This window comes from Mytilus californianus, unplaced genomic scaffold (genome assembly GCF_021869535.1).
Source record: "Mytilus californianus isolate M0D057914Y unplaced genomic scaffold, xbMytCali1.0.p SCAF_3, whole genome shotgun sequence".
Taxonomy (NCBI): domain Eukaryota; kingdom Metazoa; phylum Mollusca; class Bivalvia; order Mytilida; family Mytilidae; genus Mytilus; species Mytilus californianus.
In genome coordinates, this window is record NW_026262679.1 from 828,963 (window position 1) to 851,949 (window position 22,987).

The window sequence follows — 22,987 nt, forward strand, 5'->3', positions numbered from 1 at the left end:
TTCTAAAACTATGGAACAAACAGTTAGATTGAAAAATTCAGACATTTTGTCAAATTTAGACTCAAAACTTGCACATCTGAATTTTGATCGTAAAGAAAAATTGAAAACTTTGATATTTTCTTTTAAAAATCTTTTTCCAGATGTGCCAAACAAAACCACTGCTGTTTGTCATGATGTCGATGTAGGCTATGCTTCTCCAATTAAGCAACATCCTTACCGGCTCAATCCTCTAAAACTTTAATATGAGACAAGAAATTAAATATATGCTTGACAATAGTATTATTGAGCAGAGTAACAGTGAATGGAGCTCTCCTTGTCTCCTTGTGTCCAAACCTGATAAAACCTTTTGTTTCGTTACTGATTTCAGAAAAGTAAATTCAGTTTCAAAATCTGATTCCAAGGATAGATGATTGCATTGATAATATTGGGCGAGCAAAATATGTGAGCAAATTTGATTTATTGAAAGGTTACTGGCAGGTACCCTTAACACAGAAAGCTTGTAAAATATCCGCTTTTGTCACACCAGACGGCTTATTTCAGTATACTGTCGTGCTGTTTGGTATGAAAAGTGCTCCAGCAACATTTTGAAGAATGATCAATAATGTTATAAAAGATTTAGACTTTTAGGTAGATAAATGTCACAATCAAATTTGACTGTAAATCTTGGTAAAAGTGAATTTTGTCGGGCCACTGTTGATTATTTAGGGCATACAGATGGCCATGGTCAAGTGAAACCTATTATGGCTAAAGTGGATGCAATTACCGAATTTCCTTCTACAAATAAAAAACAACATGCGACATATTTTTTATATATTTAAAAAAGTGGGGGTATACTGCTTTACCTCTGTCTGACCATCCGTCAGTCCATCCATCCGTCAGTCCGTCCTTCCATCCCACGAATATATTTTGGCGCATCTTTCTCAGGAACTACAATACAAGGATTTCTGAAATTTGGTTTCAGGGTTTATATAAGTCAGCTATAACAAGTGATGCGTTTTCAGATTCATCACTCAACAACTTCCTGTTTACCGAACACTTGTATCATTTAATACATGATAGCCAAGTTGAAAATTTTCTTCACATTTTTCTCAGGAACTACAATACAAGGATTTCTGAAATTTGGTTTCAGGGTTTATATAAGTCAGCTATACTGTTTGATGCATTTTCAGATTCATCACTCAACAACTTCCTATTTACCAAAATATTTGGGCGGGGTATCATCAGTGAGCAGTAGCTCGCAGTTTCACTAGCTTGTTAGGCATGATTGGATTTTACAGGAAATTCTGTTCAAATTTTGCTACTGTTGTTCAACCATTGACTCATCTCTTACAGAAAGATTCTCAATTCATCTGGAGTGATAATTGTCAAAATGCTTCTGAAAATAGCAAATCACTTTTAATTAATAGTCCAGTTCTGATCACTCCAGACTTTAGAAAACCAATTTAAACTTGCTGTTGATGCAAGTGGTGTAGGAGTTGGAGCCGTTTTATATCAAGAGACAGATGATAATGTTGAGAAACCGATATCATATTTTTCTAAGAAATTAGATAAACACCAGAAAAATTATTCAACTATTGAAAAAGAGTGCTTTGCACTGTTGTGTGCACTTCAACATTTTGATGTATATTTAAATCCCACTATGCATCCTATTCTTGGTTATACTGATTATAATCCTCTCGCCTTCATACATAAAATGAGGAACAAGAACCAGAGGTTGACTAGGTGGAGTTTATTGTTGCAGGAATATGATGTTATTGAAAAACATTTTAAAGGTAAATGTAATGTAAAAGCAGATGCCTTTTCTAGATCTTATTAAAATACTGTATACATACTTTGTGTTTTTGTATATATTATTCATGAAAAGTTTTTGTTACACTCAAACTTTTTTTAAGGTGGGAGCTAGGTGTTATGATATTGCAAGTATTATATTTATTTATCTTGGCCTAATTTGTTTTGTGTGGCCTTATAACATGTATAATATGTTTACACAATACGTAGTTGTTTACAAAATAATGTTATAACTGTGTAGTAATCACTGGAACAATCATAGATACTGATGGAATGATTAGAACTTTCTATTTGACTTACATAATAATTCTGGAATGATCATAATCTACGGTGTGTAATTTAAACTTCTACCGTATTCTAGAAGTTTTCGTTCTACAGTGTTCTAGAGATTTCCGTGACAACTATATATATACAGACACTAAAGTTAGACTACACATTAGACATTAATATAATTGGATTCTCAAAAGATCTCTGGAGCTTTGGATGGACACTTTCTTTTACGTTAACTACATCATACTAGATTTTGAACTTATTGGACATATTCCGTACAGTTAAGAGAAGAATTCCGGATAAAGAAAAGACAAAGGATCGGACAGATATTTTAACAGTTAAGTTGACATTTCAATTTGTATAATATTTCTTGTAAACTTGTGTATAATAAATCTTGTTAAATTTTATTATTGATTTGTGTCTTTTGTTGGCTACAATTAAAAGGTGATTTCTGGCCGTAACAAAGGGGAATCAAAGTACTGAAGTACTGAACATCGGATGACCGCAAGTTCTTGTAGATTGCCAAAAGCACTTGTCACAGAAAAAAATCACATCTCTATACCTGCAACTGAGGTTAATGTACAGAGATATTTTATCTGAGACAAGTTCGTGCATGGATGATGAATAAATGACTGGTTTGTTGTTATATATTATATTAATATAACAGTTACATGTATATATAATTTTCATCCATTTGTATATCATTCTATTCTACTATTCTAATAAGAGTGCAGTGCAAGTGCATGGTGGACACTCTTCTGTAAAAATTACATTTTTCTAAAAGATTGGATATGAGTAGGCATTCATATTTTCCTGCAAAAACAATCTTCCATGCAGAGTTACCGGTCCTTGCCGGGATTGTCGCAAAATGTTCTTGAAATATTCTTCCGCATGCTTTACCGTATCAATGTTTTTTTACTTATATATATATATCTTACGACAAAACATTTTCATATTATTAATTTATGTTCTGAACAAAAATATTGTTATCAGTATTCATTGAAGAGATGTATTTATAACAAACGATAAGGAATGTTATTTTGCACTCGTTAATATCCGCGTGTTTATCATGTTTATAGATCGGTTACAAACCCAAAACGAAAGTTAAGTAATTAAAAACTAGGCGATAGCTTATCATCGGAATGACCTCACGGTCATCGCGATATAAAAAGTCTATTTATTTTGGAGTCAAAGTTCAAGGTTATGAAAAATAGAAAAAAAATCAATTGATGTGATTGTCTCTTCATTATAATAAATTTTTAAATGGTCCCTGGAAAAATCATAGTATTTATTTTGAATGAGTCAGTATGATAGACAAAAGCTTGCTTTGTTTTGAACAACTGTTTTTTTTTTTTTTAGACATATCACCTTAAACATGGTTGTCCTGATGTTAATGGTCAAAGGTGTAGTTGGATCAGAGAACAAATGAAAAAATCCATGAAGATAACCACACCATTAGAAAAAACGAAGTAAGTCTTCCTTATCTCTTTCAGACATTCTTCATGATTACAAAATGTAAGACGAAATATACCAGAAAGACAAAAGATTATTGGATGGGAAACCCAGAATGTTGGTGGATGAAAGAACAGATGAAAAGAAACAGAATCTTCACAGATTTTAATCATATGAAGTAATTTTATTTGTTCATTTATCCCTTTCCTCCATATAGATTACTAATGTTTTACATTAATAGCATTGAGTTGTTACAGTTAATAAAACAAAGTAATTTTCAACATTTATAATCTCAATAACTATATACTTTTCACGAGCAAATAGGTTTGGGTTATTGCAGTTGATAGTACAAATCATGATTCTATGTTAAAAATCTCCATGAATGTGTTTTTCACAAGCAAATGGGTATGGACTCAGTTTTGAACATATTTTTATGCCCCACCTACAATAATAGTAGAGGCATTATGTTTTCTGGTCTCTGCGTCTGTGCGTTCATCTGTCTGTCTGTCTCGCTTCAGGTTAAAGTTTTTGGTCAAGGTAGTTTTTGATGAAGTTGAAGTCCAATCAACTTGAAACTTAGTACACATGTTCCCTATGATATGATCTTTCTTATTTTAGTTTTGACCCCGATTTCAAAGTCCACTGAACATAGAAAATGATAGTGCGAGTGGGGCATCCTTGACTATGGACACATTCTTGTTTTCAAAATAATTACACTTTTGTATTTTACGGTTTTATTAATCCAAATAATTATGATGTCTTGAAAGGCGATTTAAATTTTTAGCTCACCTGGCCCTATGCCATCAATTGGCGTCCATCGTCTGTCGTCATGAACTATTTCAAGAATCTTCTACTCTGAAACTTCTGGTCCAAAAACCTTCAAACTTTAATTGAATGTTCATTAGGGTATCTAGATTATAAATTATATCTGAAGTTTTGATCCATCTACAAACATGGCCACCATGGCTAAAAATAGAACATAGGGGTAAAATGCAGTTTTTGGCTTATATCTCAAAAACTAAAGCATTTAGAGCAAATCTGACAATGTTCAATAGATCAAGATCTATCAGCCCTGAAATTTTCAGATGAACTGAACAACTAATTGTTGGGTTGCTGCCACTATATTGGTAATTTTAAGGAAATTTTGCAGTTATTGGTTATTATCTTGAATATTATTGAAGATAAAGATAAACTGTAAACAGCAAAAATGTTTTTAGCAAAGTAAGTTCTACAAAAAAGTTAATATGACCAAAATTGTCAATTGACCCCTTAAGGAGTTATTGCCCTTTAAAGACAACTTTACACAATTTGTTCATCATGTTTGCTATCTTTTAAAAATCTTCTCCTCTGAAACTACTGGGCCTAATACTTCTTAACTATAACTGAATGTTCCTGAGGGTAACTGGTTTATAAAGTGTATCTGAAGTTTTGATCCATTATTAAACATGGCTGCCATGGCTAAAAATAGAACATAGGGGTCAAATGCAGTTTTTTGGCTTTTATCTCAAAAACTATAGCATTTAGAGCAAAAGTGACATAAGTTAAAGTGATGAATAAGACAAAATCTATCTGCTATGAAATTTTCAGACCAATTGGACCACCCATTGTAGGATTACTGTCCAAAATAGTTTAGTGAAATTTTACTGTTTTTAGTTATTATCTTTAATATTATAATAGATAGAGAGAAAGAGTAATGACAAAAATGTTCAGCTAAGTAGGATCTACAAATAAGTCAAATGATCAAAATAGTCAATTGACTCCTTAAGGAGTTATTGCCCTTGAAACGTTTATTTTTTACATTTTTTCGTGCAAGTCTATTACTTTTTCAAAAATCTTCTTTTCTGGAACTACTCAACTTGAACTGAATGTTCCTTAGGGTATCTAGTTTGTAAAATGTATCTGAAGTTTTGATCCATCAACAAACAGCCAGCATGGTTAAAAATAGAACATAGGGGACAAAAGCAGTTTTTGGCTTATATATAAAAAAATTACAGCAGTTAGAGCAAAAGTGAAAGGGAGTGAAAGTGATAAATGGGTCATGATCTATCTGTCATAAAATTTTCAGTCAAGTTCGATAACCATTGTTGGGTTACTGTTGGAAATAGTTTATTTTTATTAAACTTTACTGCTTTTGGTTATTTTCTTTAATATTATAATAGATAGAGAGAAAGTATAAAACGCAATAAATGTTCAGCTAAGTAAGATCTACAAATAAGTCAACATAATCAAAATAGTCAATTGACCCCTTAAGGAGTTATTGCCCTTATAACGTTTTTTTTTAACATTTTTTTGTGAAAGTCTAATTACTTTTTCAAAAATCTTCTCTGAAACTACTTTGCCAAATACTTAAAAACTTTAAAAAAATGTTCCTTAGGGTATGCAGTTTTTAGATTGTATTCGGGGATTTGATCCATTTAAAAAACATGGGGGCAGTTTCTAAAAATAGAACATAGGGGTCAAATGAAGTTTTTGGCTTTTATTTCAAAAACTAGAGCAGTAAGAGCAAAACTGACACAGGTGAAAGTGTTAAACAGGTTTAGATCTACCTGTCAAGTAATCTTCAGACCAATAGGACAACTAATTGTTGAGTTACTGTCCAGAAATAGTTAATTTTTAGCTCACCTGGCCCAAAGGACCAAGTGAGTTTTTCTCATCACTTGGCGTCCATCGTCTGTCATCGTTAACTTTTACAAAAATCTCCTCTGAAACTACTGGGCCAAATTTAACCAAACTTGGCCATAACCATCATTGGGGTATCTTGGTTTTAAAAATGTGTCCTACGACCCCCCTTACCAACCAACATGGCCACCATGGCTAAAAATAAAACATAGGGGTAAAATGCAGTTTTTGGCCTATATCTCTGAAACTAAAGCATTTAGAGCAAATCTGACATGGAGTAAAAATGTTAATCAGGTTTAGATCTATCTGCCCTGAAATTTTCAGACGAATCAGACAACCTGTTGTTGGGTTGCTGCCCCTGAATTAGTAATTTTAAGGAAATTTTGCAGTTTTTGGTTATTATCTTGAATATTATTATAGGTAGAGATAAACTGTAAACAGCAATAATGTTCAGCAAAGTAAGATCTACAAATAAGTCAAACATGACCAAAATGGTCAATGGACCTCTTAAGGAGTTATTTATAGTCAATTTTAACAATTTTTCGTAAATTTTTGTAATCTTAAAGAAATCTCTCCTCTGAAACAACATAGACAAATTCAACCAAACTTGGCCAAAATCATCATTAGGGTATCTAGTTAAAAAAATGTGTCTGATAACCCCGCTTGCCAAACCAACATGGCTAAAAATAGAACATAGGGGGTAAAATGCTGTTTTTGGCTTATATCTAGATCTCTGAACTAAAGCATTTAGAGCAAATACAACAGGATAAAAATGTTCATCAGGTTTAGATCTATCTGCCTTTGAAATTTTCAGACAAATCAGACAACCTGTTGATGGGTTTCTGCCCCTGAACTAGTAATTTTTAATGAAATTTTGCAGTTTTTGGTTATTATCTTGAATATTATTATAGGTTGCACTTTGTAAATACAGCTGTTTCTCAAACCACGCCTCTTTTATATATAATATTCATAGATCTGTTAATTTGTTAACGTACTGGTTCCCATTTATGATCTCTGTGTTTTAATTTCTTAGGAGGTCAAAATATGGAGGTAAGGGTAGTATAGAATTTTAGTACAAGTTTAAACTCTTAGAAGTTCAGGGCATATAAATGTTGAAAATATGCTGCACAGCCCTATATTTTGACCTTTGAATAAAATAGTAGTGCATATAAACTTTCTGTTCTGGGATATTATTTTTCACGAAACTTCATAGTAAAATTGTCAGTTTCAGCCGCAAAGGGAGTTCCTATGTTCCTATGGGAAATTGCATTGTCTATATTTGCAGAATTGCAACCTATAGATAGTGATAAACTGTAAACAGCATTAGTGTTCAGCAAAGTAAGATCTACAAATAAGTCAAACATGACCAACATTGTCAATTGGCCCCTTTAGGAGTTATTGCCCTTTATAGTCAATTTTTAACAATTTTTCCTAAATTTTTGTCATTTTTTTACAAAATTCTTCTCCTTGGAAACTACTTTGCTAAATTTAATCACACGTGGCAACAATCATTGGGGTATTTAATTTAAAAAAATATGTCTGATGACCCCACCTGCCAACCAAGATGGCCAAGATGGCTAAAATAGAACATAGAGGTAACAATGCAAGTTTGTCTATTATTTTGAAAACCATTATACAGAGAGATAATCTGACAAGAGCAAAAATGTTCAGGATGTTGAGCTCTACCAATTGTCCATACATGTAAAAACTGTCAGAAGGCAAACTATCCTATAAGAAGTCATCTATCCTTAAAACTTGCAAGAATCTATTGGGATATCCTAGGCTATCCCAAGACCTTCCTGGGACTTCCTGAGATATTTTCCTGGGATATCCCAGGACTTCTTGAAATTAAATTTCAAGACTTTTCAGGATTTCTAGGGAGAGTATTGGAACAGGATTTCCTAGGATATCCCAGGAAATCCTGATCCTAAAAGCATGGGACCAAATGGGACTTTTCAGGTCTAGTTTACCTGGAATATCCAAGAATTGTCCTGAGAAGTCCTAGGGTTTTGGGACTTTTCAGGACTAGTAAACCTGAAATATCCTAGGATTGTCCTGAGAAGTCCAAGGATTTAAAAACTTTTCAGGACTTTTTAACCTGGAATGTCCCAATAGTGTCCTGAGAACTCCTGGGACATTTCAAGATGTTTTCTTGGGAAGTCCTGGGATATTTCAAGACATATTTTTTTATAGTTTATATAGTTTTTATACGACCCCAAATATTTTGCGATCTTATATTGGTATAACGTTGTCGTCTGAAGACAGTTGGTTTGCGGACAATTACTTTAGTATAATTAAATAGAAATCTATGAAATTTAAACTCGAGGGTTATAACCACAAAAGGAAAGTTGGGATTGATTTTGGGACTTATGGTCCTAACAGTTTAGGAATTAGAGGCCAAAAAGGGGCCCAAATAAGCATTTTTCTAGTTTCCAGACAATAACTTGTGGAACGGTGTATGGATCTCTGAAATTATACCACAAGTTTCCATACCACAAAGGGATGGTTAGGATTTGCTTTGGGGGGTTATGGCTCAATCTGTTTAGGAATTAGGGGGAAAAACAAGGGTGTCCTGGTTAATGGACAATAACATAATTTAAAGCAGTGTAAGGGAAGTAATTCAAACTTATCATTTGAATTACCTCCCTTACACTGCTTTTAAATTATGTATAAAGTAATGGTTAATGAAAAATTACTTAAGACAATTTAAAAGCAGTGTAAGGGAGGTAATCCAAACACAGCGTTTTGATTACCTCCCTTACACTGCTTTTAAATTATATTTCAAGAAATGCATATTTATAAAGGAAGACCAGTAAAGATATCTGCAAATCTTGCATCTTTTTTTTTTTTTACAAAGAAATCCATATGAAAGATTTGAAACCATATTTGAAATTCTATTATAAATTAGATTAAGTTAGCAGTATGGTATATTTAGGTCTCCCAAACGAAGTTTGGGAAGACTTATTGTTTTTGCTCAGTTCTTATTATTATTATTAAGTCTCCCAAACGAAGTTTGGGAAGACTTATTGTTTTTGCTCAGTTCTTACTATTATTATTATTCTTCTTCCTCTTCCTCTTCCTCTTCCTCTTCCTCTTCCGCCGCTTTTAAATTTGAACTTGTCCGCACCCGTTCTCCAAAACCGCTTGTCAGATTAACTTAGGGTTTCACAATATGTTAGACTAACATGTCTAGTGGTGCAATCAGGGTTTTGTTTGTGCAATGGGGTTTATAAAGGGGTACTTTGAGGGGCAAAAAGAAAAGAGGGTTTTACTATAGAACCCTATGGGATTTTATTTTTTTAAATTTTCAAATGATTATAAATTGAAAACCGTTTGTGATAGACACAATCTTTTTAATTGAAAATGTTCTAAATGATAAAACCCATTAAATGAAATACAGGGTTAGTCCCCAGGGGTCATCCCCACCCCCTGCCATTTAAGAAAGTTCTAATACCTTGTAAGTGGTCAAGATCCCCACCCCTAAACCATATATATTCTGGTTTGTCATGCTAAGATGGTTTGAATGATATACAGGGTTAGTCCCCAGGGGTCATCCCGACCCCCTGCCATTTGAGAAAGTTCTAATATCTTGAAAATGATCGAGATCCCCACCCCTAAACCATATATATTCTGGTTTGTCATGCTAAGATGGTTTGAATGATATACAGGGTTAGTCCCCAGGGGTCATCCCGACCCCCTGCCATTTGAGAAAGTTCTAATATCTTGTAAATGGTCGAGATCCCCACCCCTAAACCATATATATTCTGGTTTGTCATGATAAAGCACATGAAATGAAATACAGGGTTAGTCCCCAGGGGTCACCCCTACCCCATGCCATTTAAGAAAGTTCTAATATCTTGTAAGTGGTCAAGATCCCCACCCCTAAACCATATATATTCTGGTTTGTCATGCTAAGATGGTTTGAATGATATACAGGGTTATTCCCCAGGGGTCATCTTGACCCCCTGCCATTTGAGAAAGTTCTAATATCTTGTAAATGGTCGAGATCCCCACCCCTAAACCATATATATTCTGTTTTGTCATGCTAAGATGGTTTGAATGATATACAGGGTTAGTCCCCAGGGGTCATCCCGACCCCCTGCCATTTGAGAAAGTTCTAATATCTTGTAAATGGTCGAGATCCCCACCCCTAAACCATATATATTCTGGTTTGTCATGCTAAGATGGTTTGAATGATATACAGGGTTAGTCCCCAGGGGTCATCCCGACCCCCTGCCATTTGAGAAAGTTCTAATATCTTGTAAATGGTCGAGATCCCCACCCCTAAACCATATATATTCTGGTTTGTCATGATAAAGCACATCAAATGAAATACAGGGTTAGTCCTCAGGGGTCACCCCCACCCCCTGTCATTTAAGAAAGTTCTAATGTAAGTGGTTAAGATCCCCACCCCTAAACCATATATATTCTGGTTTGTCATGCTATGATGGTTTGAATGATATACAGGGTTAGTCCCCAGGGGTCATCCCGACCCCCTGCCATTTGAGAAAGTTCTAATATCTTGTAAATGGTCGAGATCCCCACCCCTAAACCATATATATTCTGGTTTGTCATGATAAAGCACATCAAATGAAATACAGGGTTAGTCCCCAGGGGTCACCCCCACCCCCTGCTATTTAAGAAAGTTATAATATCTTGTAAGCGGTCAAGATCCCCACCCCTAAACCATATATATTCTGGTTTGTCATACCAAGATGGTTTGAATGATATACAGGGTTAGTCCCCAGGGGTCATCTCGACCTCCTGCCATTTGAGAAAGTTCTAATATCTTGTAAATGGTCGAGATCCCCACCCCTAAACCATATATATTCCTGTTCATCATGTCTCGAACATTTGAATGACGTATACGGTCAGTCCCCACTGGGTTCCCCCCACCCCCAATGTTCTAATATCTTGTAAATGGTCGAGATCCCCACCCCTAGACCATATATATTCCTGTTCGTCGTTTCTCGAACATTTGAATGATGTATAGGGTCAGTCCCCAGGGTTTCCCACCACCCCCAATGTTCTAGTATCTTGTAAATGGTTGAGATCCCCACCCCTAAACCATATATATTCTGGTTTGTTATACCAAGATGATTTGAATGATATACAGGGTTAGTCCCCAGGCATCACTAATGCATTAACTTTACTGGACCAAACCAATTTTCACTGTACTTTGTCCAATGTCAGGCGACACTGGGAATTACGAATTATGGGAGCTTCGTTTGGGAGACTTCGTAACAGCATCCTGTTACAATCATTTCTTGTTATTATTATTATTCTTCCCCTTCCTCTTCCTCTTCCTCTTCCGCCTCTTTTAAATTTGAACTTGTCCGCACCCGTTCTCCAAAACCGCTTGTCAGATTAACTTAGGGTTTCACAATATGTTAGACTAACATGTCTAGTGGTGCAATCAGGGTTTTGTTTGTGCAATGGGGTTTATAAAGGGGTTCTTTGAGGGGCAAAAAGAAAAGAGGGTTTTACTATAGACTATGGGATTTTATTTTTTAAAATTTTCAAATGATTATAAATTGAAAACCGTTTGTGATAGACACAATCTTTTTAATTGAAAATGTTCTAAATGATAAAACCCACTAAATGAAATACAGGGTTAGTCCCCAGGGGTCATCCCCACCACCTGCCATTTAAGAAAGTTCAAATACCTTATAAGTGGTCAAGATCCCCACCTCTAAACCATATATATTCTGGTTTGTCATGATAAAGCACATGAAATGAAATACAGGGTTAGTCCCAAGGGGTCGTCCCCACCCCATGCCATTTAAGAAAGTTCTAATATCTTGTAAGTGGTCAAGATCCCCACGCCTAAACCATATATATTCTGGTTTGTCATGCTAAGATGGTTTGAATGATATACAGGGTTAGTCCCCAAAGTCATCCCTACCCCCTGCCATTTGAGAAAGTTCTAATATCTTGTAAATGGTCAAGATCCCCACCCCTAAACCATATATATTCTGGTTTGTCATGCTAAGATGGTTTGAATGATATACAGGGTAAGTCCCCAGGGGTCACCCGACCCCTTGTCATTTGAGAAAGTTCTAATATCTTGTAAATGGTCGAGGTCCCCACCCCTAAACCATATATATTCTGGTTTGTCATGATAAAGCAAATGAAATGAAATACAGGGTTAGTCCCCAGGGGTCACCCCCACCCTATGCCATTTAAGAAAGTTCTAATATCTTGTAAGTGGTCAAGATCCCCACCCCTAAACCATATATATTCTGGTTTGTCATGCTAAGATGGTTTGAATGATATACAGGGTTAGTCCCCAGGGGTCATCCCGACCCCCTGCCATTTGAGAAAGTTCTAATATCTTGTAAATGGTCGAGATCCCCACCCCTAAACCATATATATTCTGGTTTGTCATGATAAAGCAAATCAAATGAAATACAGGGTTAGTCCTCAGGGGTCACCCCCACCCTATGCCATTTAAGAAAGTTCTAATATCTTGTAAGTGGTCAAGATCCCCACCCCTAAACCATATATATTCTGGTTTGTCATGCTAAGATGGTTTGAATGATATACAGGGTTAGTCCTCAGGGGTCATTCCGACCCCCTGCCATTTGAGAAAGTTCTAATATCTTGTAAATGGTCGAGATCCCCACCCCTAACCCATATATCTTCTGGTTTGTCATGATAAGATGGTTTGAATGATATACAGGGTTAGTCCCCAGGGGTCATCCCGACCCCCTGCCATTTGAGAAAGTTCTAATATCTTGTTAATGGTCGAGATCCCCACCCCTAAACCATATATATTCTGGTTTGTCATGATAAAGCAAATCAAATGAAATACAGGGTTAGTCCTCAGGGGTCACCCCCACCCTATGCCATTTAAGAAAGTTCTAATATCTTGTAAGTGGTCAAGATCCCCACCCCTAAACCATATATATTCTGGTTTGTCATGCTAAGATGGTTTGAATGATATACAGGGTTAGTCCTCAGGGGTCATTCCGACCCCCTGCCATTTGAGAAAGTTCTAATATCTTGTAAATGGTCGAGATCCCCACCCCTAAACCATATATCTTCTGGTTTGTCATGATAAAGCACATGAAATGAAATACAGGGTTAGTCCCCAGGGGTCACCCCCACCCCATGCCATTAAAGAAAGTTCTAATATCTTGTCAGTGGTCAAGATCCCCACCCCTAAACCATATATATTCTGGTTTGTCATGCTAAGATGGTTTGAATGATATAAAGGGTTAGTCCCCAAGGGTCATCCCGACCCCCTGCCATTTGAGAAAGTTCTAATATCTTGTAAATGGTCGAGATCCCCGTCCCTTAACCATATATATTCTGGTTTGTCATGCCAAGATGATTTGAATGATATACAGGGTTAGTCCCCAGGCATCACTTATGCATATAACTTTACTGGACCAAACCAATTTTCACTGTACTTTGCCCAATGTCAGGCGACCCTGGGAATTACGAATTATGGGAGCTTCGTTTGGGAGACTTCGTAACAGCATCCTGTTACAATCATTTCTTGTTAAATGGGTAATTATGGTTGCAAACTCCATTGGAAATTTGAATTGAGATTATGACCATATCTTGAGGGAAAGATTTTTTTGGGGGAAAAAAGGGGGGGGGGGGTCAATTTTTTCTCATTTCAGATTTCAGAAATGTAAAAGAAAAATTCTTCAAATATTTTTTTTGCAAAAAAAAAGGGGGAGTGGGGTTAATACGCAATATCAAAGTGTATTGCACAAAAGCAAAAAACTGAATATAAATTCAAATCATATAACCAATTCTTAGTTCTTTGACTACAGTTATTCTGTGTCAGAAACCTTTTATGTGTCAAATATTTAATTACAATCCAAATTCAGACCTGTATCAAGCGGGAATATTGTGTCCATTTTTGCCCCAACTATTCAGGGTTGGACCTCTGCTGTCGTATCCAGCTGCGCTCGGCAAAGCAATTTATTTATTTTTTCATCTTCAATTCTCTCCTATTTGCCCAAAAGCCCTCTTGACTAGTTTAAGCTGATCACAGATCTTGGCCCTCACAATAGATTTGCAAAATATCAGAGCTGCTGAACGTCTTTAATAGTAAATCTGAAACAAAATAAAAGTTCTGGATCTAAAGTATGATAAAAATAATATGAAATACCATATCTCATGCATTAGTATGTCATATTTGTTAAAGTCAACATGCTTCTTTCTTTATTTGAATGAATACATACTACATGTATATATTTTGTGTATAAATGTACCCCGACATTAAGGACTAAGAAAATTTGACGTATTCATATATCATAGACTTTAAAATATCTCCTGACAATTCAGTTTTAGCAATTTTTTTTACCCAATCTTATATTTGAAAGTATTAACATAAAAGATGCATTCCAGCAGCATGTTTCTTGAATTAAGCGACTTATTTCAGAGATATTGCTGCAAATTTGCTTGGGGCATATCTTTTGTGAATTTTCTCACAGTTCTATGTTTTGCATTTTTCTTTTGATATATGTTTTTGTTTAAGAATAATGATTTATATATAGTTATTAAAAGCATATTTACTATTTAAATAATTTTTCATTATTTATAACCATGTAATGCTAATTATTTATGATGGTGATCACAGTAAATGTTAGGTAAACATTCTATAAGTCTTTTCTTTACTCTTATTGTCATATGCACATATTCAAAATGGTGGAATCTAATTTATTTGTACTTACCAAAAGATATTATCCAAAATGCATGTAAACATCAATGCTCCTTAATATCAAACAGTCATGTCCCCAGAAGAATACATCTGCACTATTAATCTAATGTTAAAATATAGAACTGTTTGGAACTATTTCATCTGCATCCATTTTGTTCAGGATAGAAGACATCTTTGCTTGTTGTCCAAGTTCAAATTCTAAATGTGTTGGGGGTTGGTTATTTAAGGAATTTTAATTTCTATTTTCTTTGAAATGTGCCCCAGTTGAATGCAGGACCTATATCTTGAATATTAGATATATATTATAATAAAAAATTATCCATTTATTGTTTATTTACCATCTTAATGTTTAAAGTTTATAGTAATTGCAGAAAATGTATAAAGCCATGTGCTACCCTTCATTTGGCCTCACTCTTTATGTCCATAATACTTCCTGTCCAGTGTCAACACAAATATAAATGGAAAACCGGTGGCACATTTATACATTTCATTCACTGTCTCACATGTCTAATTGATGATAAAGAATTTTTAAATTACTTGAAAAGAAACCCATATATTTGACGTCCTGAAATATCCCAGTAATTCCTGTTAATAATCTAAAGTCCTAAGAGTTCTTGCAAAATCAGGATAAACTTGTGCTGATCTAATATTGTGAGTCCTGAAATATCCCAGAAATTCATGAAACAAATTTAAAGTCTTGGAAATTCCTGAAATATCAGGAAAACAGATTTCAGGACTTCATTGGACTTCCTGGGACACTTGAAATATCAGGATTTACAAAATAACCAGTGTTGGGATTTTTCTGGGACATCCTGATAGAAAAGATTTTTTTCAGGACAGCATTTTGCAGGGGTAGATACAGAGAAACTTTAAGATGATCAGCAAGGCAAATTCTACAAATAGGTCAACATGGTCGAAATCGTCAATCCACTCCTTGTTAGAGTTATTGCCCTTTGATGATGATTTTGACCAATTTTTTGCGTTTTTGCCTTATATCTTAAAATTATGATAGACAGATAGAAACTTGGCTAGGCAAAAAAGATCAGTAAAACAAAATCTACAATGAAGACAATATGGAGGAAATGGTCAGACAACTCCTTATTGGAGTTTAATGGAAACCATCACGAATTGATTGATCTATATGATGTGTCTGTGTCTAAACTAACTAATGACATTTTTACCACGTCTTAGATTGTGGTTTAACATCTATGTTGTCTGCTAAGTACCGAACGTGACCTATTACCAAATATGACTGTTATTCTGAGATTGAATTTACATTGCTATTTACAATGTGTCTTGGTATTTTGTACATCCAACATTCATGTATTTATTTTTGATGTTTTTATTAAGGTTTCGATTGAATAATGTGTTACGTCTCATCGCTTGTAGTCCAAAAAATTATAAAATTGCCTTTCCATACCATCATTGTCATGAAAATTGTTTGGACGAATATTGTGGATATAATTGTATAATGTTTGAGATTGCGCATCACTGCTTTTGACATCCTGTGGTGTTTTTTGTTGATGGAATATGTTCGTTGTTGTTCTGTGGTGTGCATGTTGTGTCAACTATTATATTATTTGTTGTGAGTTTCTCTGTTATGAATGTTCTTGCATGTGTTTGTGCTGTATTTCTGTCACATAGTGTTTTAGCGATATTTTTTAACATTGTCATAAAGCGGGAGGTTTGGCATGCCATGAAACCAGGTTCAACCCACCATTTTTTCTTAAAATGTCCTGTACCAAGTCAGTTTGTTTCTATGTATGTTGTTGTTTGTTTTTGTTGCACTACAGTGTTCCTGTTGTTCCTTTGTTTTCTCTTATAGTTGATGTTTCCCTTGGTTTTAGTTTGTAACCCGGATTTGTTTTCTTTCAATCGATTTATGACTTTTGAACACCGGTATACAACTGATGCCTTTATTGCCCTGTAAAGACGATTTTCACATTTTTTTTTTTTTTGTGTTTTGTCATGTATGATAGAAAATTATAGTAGATGCAGATACACTTTAAATCACAAAAATGATCAGCAAGTCAGGATCTACTTACAAGTCAAATTTTGCCGATATAGTTAAGTAGATTGTGACTGTGACTCTTTATAGGAGTGATTGCCCTTAAATGAGGATTTTTTATCCTCTTTTGTATTTTGAGCAAAAACTAAAGAAGATAGAGAGAAACTAAACAGGCTAAATGATCAGCAATACAAGATCAACAAAACAGATTTTTGTCATGAATTCTAGTTGGAGAGTGTTCTTTGTTGAATATGCACATATACCAAGGTGATTGACACTGGCTCTTTAGAGCCTCTAGTTAGGAAATTTTGCAGTTTTGGGTTATGTATTATATTTAATGTTATTATAGAAAGAGAGAAAGTGTAAATGACAAAATTGTTCAGCAAAGTAAGATCTACAAATAAGTCTAATGCCTGAAACTGAAATTACAGGCCAGCGATATCAGGCTCTCATGAGCCTCTTGTTTGCTGTGACACCTTCCTTACTACATCATAACGCTGACTGAAACCATTTTTTTCGTCTGAACTTTGAGATAGAATTTTGCTCTCAACTTTGAAACCCAATTTTGCCTTGAAATCTTCATTGACAGCTAGACATTTTTGCATATATACAAATTCTTATCTTTTGTGTGCTTGTTGGAGCCAAATATTTCCAGAAATATCCAAAAGTAATAATTAAATAAGTTACAATTCCATCCAAGATGTGCAATGACCTTCTTTGTATTTAAACTAGTTTCCCAGATTCCCAATGATCCTTCACTTTCTGAGAGTATAAAATAAAAACCAAACTCCTTAACTATTTTTTTTAATGGACCTGAATTTCCAGAACATTTGATTAACATTATCTAGAAATTCGGGTCTGTCAAATTTTTGGTTTGAAAATTTATTTTATAATCTCCAAAAGTGAAAGATCTTTGGAAATCTGGAAAACTGAAATTGAATGCATCAGTCTTTGTGCCTCAAACAGAAAATGTTTTTTCTTGCTGTTATTCTTATTATTTAGATCACCTGGCTGAAAGTCCAGGTGAGCTTTTCTAATCACTTGGCGTCCGTCGTCTTCGTTAACTTTTACAAAAATCATCTCCTCTGGAACTACTGAGCCAAATTTAACAAAACTTGTTCACAATCATCATTATGGTAACTAGTTTAAAAAAAATGTTTGATGACCCAGCCTGCCAATCAAGATGGCCAACATAGCTTAAAATAGAACATTGGGGTAAAAAAAGTTTTGTCTATTATCTTGAAAACTTCTGTAAATAGAAAAATTATGACTTACATCAAGAAAAAAACTAAGAAACTAGCATGTCACAAGGGCCTGTTTGCACATTTTTAGGTCACCTGACCCAAAGGGTCAAGTGAGCTTTTCTCATCACTTGGCGTCCGTCGTTGTCATCATTAACTTTTACAAAAATCTTCTCCTCTGAAACCACTGAGCCAAAATAAATCAAACTTGGCCTAAATCATCCTTAGGTTATCTAGTTTAAAAAATGTATCCGATGACCCCGCCCACGAATCAAGATGGCCACCATGGCTAAAAATAGAACATAGGGGTAAAATGCAGTTTTTGGCTTATATCTTTGAAACTAAAGCATTCAGAGCAAATCTGAAAAAAATGTTCATCAGGTCAAGATCTATCTGCCCTGAAATTTTCAGACGCATCAGACAACCCGTTGTTGGGTTGATGCCCCTAAATTGGTAATTTTAAGGAAATTTTGCAGTTTTTGGTTATTATCTTGAATATTATAATAGATACAGATAAACTGTAAACAGCAAAACTGTTCAGCAAAGTAAGATCTACAAATAAGTCGAACATGACCAAAATTGTCAATTGACCCCTTAAGGAGTTATTGCTCTTTTAAGTCAATTTTTCACTATTTTTCTTAAATTTTTTTAATCTTTTACAAAAATCTTCTCTTAATCTACTTGGCCAAATGGAATTAAACTTAGCCACAATTATCATTAGAGTATCTTGATTGAAAAATGTATCCAATGACCCTGCCCTACAACCAAAATGGTCCCCATTGGTCAAAATAGAACATAGGGGTTTACTATAGGTCTATGGGAAAAATGTAAAAAAACAATTTCAAATGGTCACAACTTCAAAACTAATTTAAATAATGATAAGGGGTCTTCAGTAAATATAGTAAGACTACAATGGGATGACTTGATTTTTTTTCCAGGGGGTGCAATTTTTTCAAGGGAGGGGGGGGGGGGGCGTGCTGATTGTCAGAATTATTCAGTGTTACTTTTGCTATAAACCATTATTATATCTTTTCTTTCAGCATACTTATATTGGGTAATGCCCCCCCCCCCCCCCCCCCCCCCCCCCCCAAACCCCGCAGATTAGTTGGGGTCAGGGGAACCTCTGCCCAATTTTCAGCATTATACAGGCCCTGGGGGAAATTAATATTGGAGCGGAGGAAAGGAATTTTTTTATATTTTGTTAATTATCTGCAATATCATTATAGATTGAGATATACTGTAAACAGCAAAAAATCAAGCAAAGAAAGGTTTACAAATAAGTTAACATGAACAATTGGCAATTAACATCTTATTGGAGTTATTGTCCTTTAAAGTTATTTTCTGCAATTTATTGGTAACTTTTGTAAATCTTTTCAAAAATCTTCTGCATTTAATTTAACTACTGGGCAAAATTAAACCAAACTTGGCCTCAATCATTATATTAGGGTATCTATATGATTTTAACCTTATTTTACATAATTTCCTAAACCACAGAAGATACAGGTGAGCGACACAGTCTCTTCAGAGCCTCTAGTTTTTAATGTTTGAATACTGTATAGTAAGCTATAATAGTATTGGCATGCCAAAATGTGTAACAATTCAAATGAGAATATCAACAGTCTGATTTAAGCTAAAACAGACAGCAACTAATGACAACCACTCAGCACTGGATTACAGGCTCCTGACTTGGGATAGGCACATAAAGAATTTAGCCAGGTTTAACATGTTTGTGAGCGTTCAACCATCCCCTAACCTGGGACAGTGGTGTATATTTGTTCCTCCTACCAGAAAATCATGTTTTGTTATAAACACTGTATATTATCTGTGTACACTGGAGTATTACTGAGAGTGGGGAATTGAGGACTTAATTGATATCATTCAAGATATTTCAGTGCCAATGCAATTGTTTGCCAAAAATCAATAATCTGTAATGTGTATGAATTCTGAAATGGACCTTATAAAATACTGAATGGACCTAATCAGAAAATTTGACATTCAGTGTTGACAGCAGCAGAACTGTAAAAGTAAAACATTTGTCTCTTTTCACAATATTATTTGCAGCAAAGACAAAAAAAATATTATCCGTAATGCTTAAGCTTTTCCATAAATTTTGCACTTTTATGCTTATGTACACATGGCTTTGAAAATTTTCTATCTATATTCTATATTTTTAAACTGTTAAGTCTGCTTGTAATTTAGTGGTAAAATCCAGCTTTATTCTGTTGACTCCTCAGAAATTAAAAGAATTATCAAGTCTATGCAAATACTCTAGCTACAACAACAGCAAATATATCTCACACTTTTATCTTAATACTTTTATTGTTTTTTGATAGAAATAAATCTTTTAATTTCTCATAAGAATGATATGGTCATAATGAAAAAATTCTCATATATTTGACAAAAGGGTTATTCTATTTAAACAGACATGAGAGAGTATTAAGGAATTTCCCAAAAATCCCCCTGTACCCTATGTGCTATCTTGAGTAATTTTGTGTACATCAAATGAATGTACAACCATAAATGACCAGCAAGCCATGTCTAAAAATAAAACTTTTATTCCTACCTTCCCACATTCATTTTGATTTTTAATTTGTCCCTTATTTTAGGCATTGTGAAAATGTAGCAGTTAGAATGACGAGTATTTTCCGCAAAAAAACAGGTATGACATGCATGCTTTCAGTATTTGAAGACAAGATATTATTGTTTAATAAACAGTTGATAAGAAATTGTGATATTATTTTATCATTATATTATGCTTGTGTGAAATTCAGTGCATCAACATTTTTAGCTCGCCTGGCCCAGAGGGCCAAGTGAGCTTTTCTCATCACTTGGCATCCGTCATCGTCTTCGTTAACTTTTACAAAAATCTTCTCTGAAACTACTGGGCCAAATTAAACCAAACTTGGCCTAAATCATCCTATGGGTATCTAGTTTAAAAAATTTATCCTATGACCCCGCCCATCAGCCAAGATGGCCGCCATGGCTAAAAATAGAACGGGGGGGGGGGGGGGGGGGTAAAATGCAATTTGGTTATATCTCAGAAACTAAAGCATATAGAGAAAATCTGACATGGAATAAAATTGTTCATTAGGTCAAGCTCTATCTCCCCTGAAATTTTCAGACGCATCAGACAACCCGTTGTTGGGTTGCTGCACCTGATTTGGTAATTTTAAGGAAATTTTTTTGCAGTTTTTGGTTATCTTAAATATTATAATAGATACAGATAAACTGTAAACAGCAAAAATGTTCAGCAAAGTAAGCTCTACAAATAAGTCAAACCTGACCAAAATTGTCAATTGACCCCTTAAGGAGTTATTGTCCTTTATATTCAATTTTTCGTAAATTTTTGTAATCTTTTACAAAAATCTTTTCTACTTAATCTACTTGGCCAAATAGAAGTAATGTTAGCCACAATTTTCAATAGGGTATCTTGATTAAAAAATGTATCTGATGACCCTGTCATCCAACCAACATGGCCTCCATGGCTAAAAATAGATCATAGGGGTTTACTATAGAAGTCTAAGGGAAAATTGTGAAAAAAAAAACAATTTCAAATGGTCACAACTTGAAAACTAATTTAAATAATGATAAGGGGGGTCTTCAGTAACTATTGTAAGACTACAATGGGATGACCTGCTTTTAATTTAACTACTGGGCCAAATTAAACCAAACTTGGCCTCAATCATTATTAGGGTATCTAATACTATTTATTATGATTTTAACCTTATTTCATATGATTTCCAAAAACACAGTAGATACAGGTGAGCGACACAGGCTTTTGAGAGCCTCTAGTTTATATACAAAAGGGAAACATTTCAATCTCAAATATCTAAGATTTCTATACAGGGTCTCCCCTGGTTCAATTTCTTATTTTCCACTTCTTTCACCAAAACTGCATTTTTTTGCCACTCTCAATTTGTTTTTGCCAACTTACATACACGTTTTTGTTTAGAACTTGTTTTCCTTCTTGCTCACAAAAAAAAGTGTTGGCTAATTAATTTATTATAATTCTTCATATCTATTTATATCTTACATTGTAATAAATGAACACTCAATTAGAACAAAAATGTCTTGAACTTTTTAAAAGAAACTGTAAAATTTAACTTCTGAGAACATTGGGTTCATCATCAATAATTTTATTGGTAATTCCTGTCTAGTTAAAGGACAAAGAGTAAAATTAGATATTATTCTTACTTTTGAAACCTTTCTTCAAAATTAATCTGCAGTTAAAATGTTTTCAATTTTCAGTCTCAGAAATTTGATATTTAAATGAGGCAAATTCTGTAAAACTCTCTATCTGTTGAATTTGCTTCATTTAAAAAATCAAATTTCTGAGACTGAAAATTGAAAACATTTTAACTGCAGATTAATTAAAAGCTGGAGGTATCAAATGTTTTTGGATGTTTTGTTCTATGTATGTAAGGTGACATTTTTTATGACTTTTTTTTTGTATTACAGGAAATTTATTGGAAAGCGCTACTGTAAAGACCTCACATTCTGCCTTTGATAACTTTGTTCAGCCTATAGAAGATAACAGACAGGATTCATCTGAATCTGTACGATGTACATGTATTATCTCCCCTGAAGAAGGGTATTCGTTGATCACTGAGTTTAATATAACTTGTGATGCCAATACAACTGGTCTCCATGATACAGTTTTATATAATGTGTATCAAACATCAGAAACTGGTAAAAACTTAATATAAACAACAAAATAATGACTAAAATTTGATGTTTTGTTTATTTTACATTAGAATGTAAATGACTTTTTTATGTAGTCCAAGTTTAAAAAAATATTACATCTAAGTCCTAATAGGCAATGGCACTAAGGCAGCCATGTATGCAAGATATTTCATATTTACTGGGGATTCTTTTATTTTTGTTATATACCAATTTTCTTGGATTAAGGAAACATTGTATTTTCATGGT

The 22,987-nt window shown here is 34.3% G+C and overlaps 1 long non-coding RNA gene across 2 annotated transcripts; it reads left to right on the forward strand.

Annotated features, from left to right (window-relative positions):
• Nucleotides 1-2,036: 2,036 nt before the first annotated feature.
• Nucleotides 2,037-22,828, forward strand: LOC127733798 (uncharacterized). 2 transcript variants are annotated; one of them, XR_007997159.1, is made up of 4 exons: nt 2,037-2,395; nt 3,418-3,688; nt 20,665-20,717; nt 22,517-22,828. It is a non-coding gene; the product is annotated as an uncharacterized LOC127733798 (long non-coding RNA). The 2 variants fall into 2 exon arrangements; XR_007997160.1 differs by having other exon boundaries at nt 3,418-3,527.
• Nucleotides 22,829-22,987: the final 159 nt, after the last annotated feature.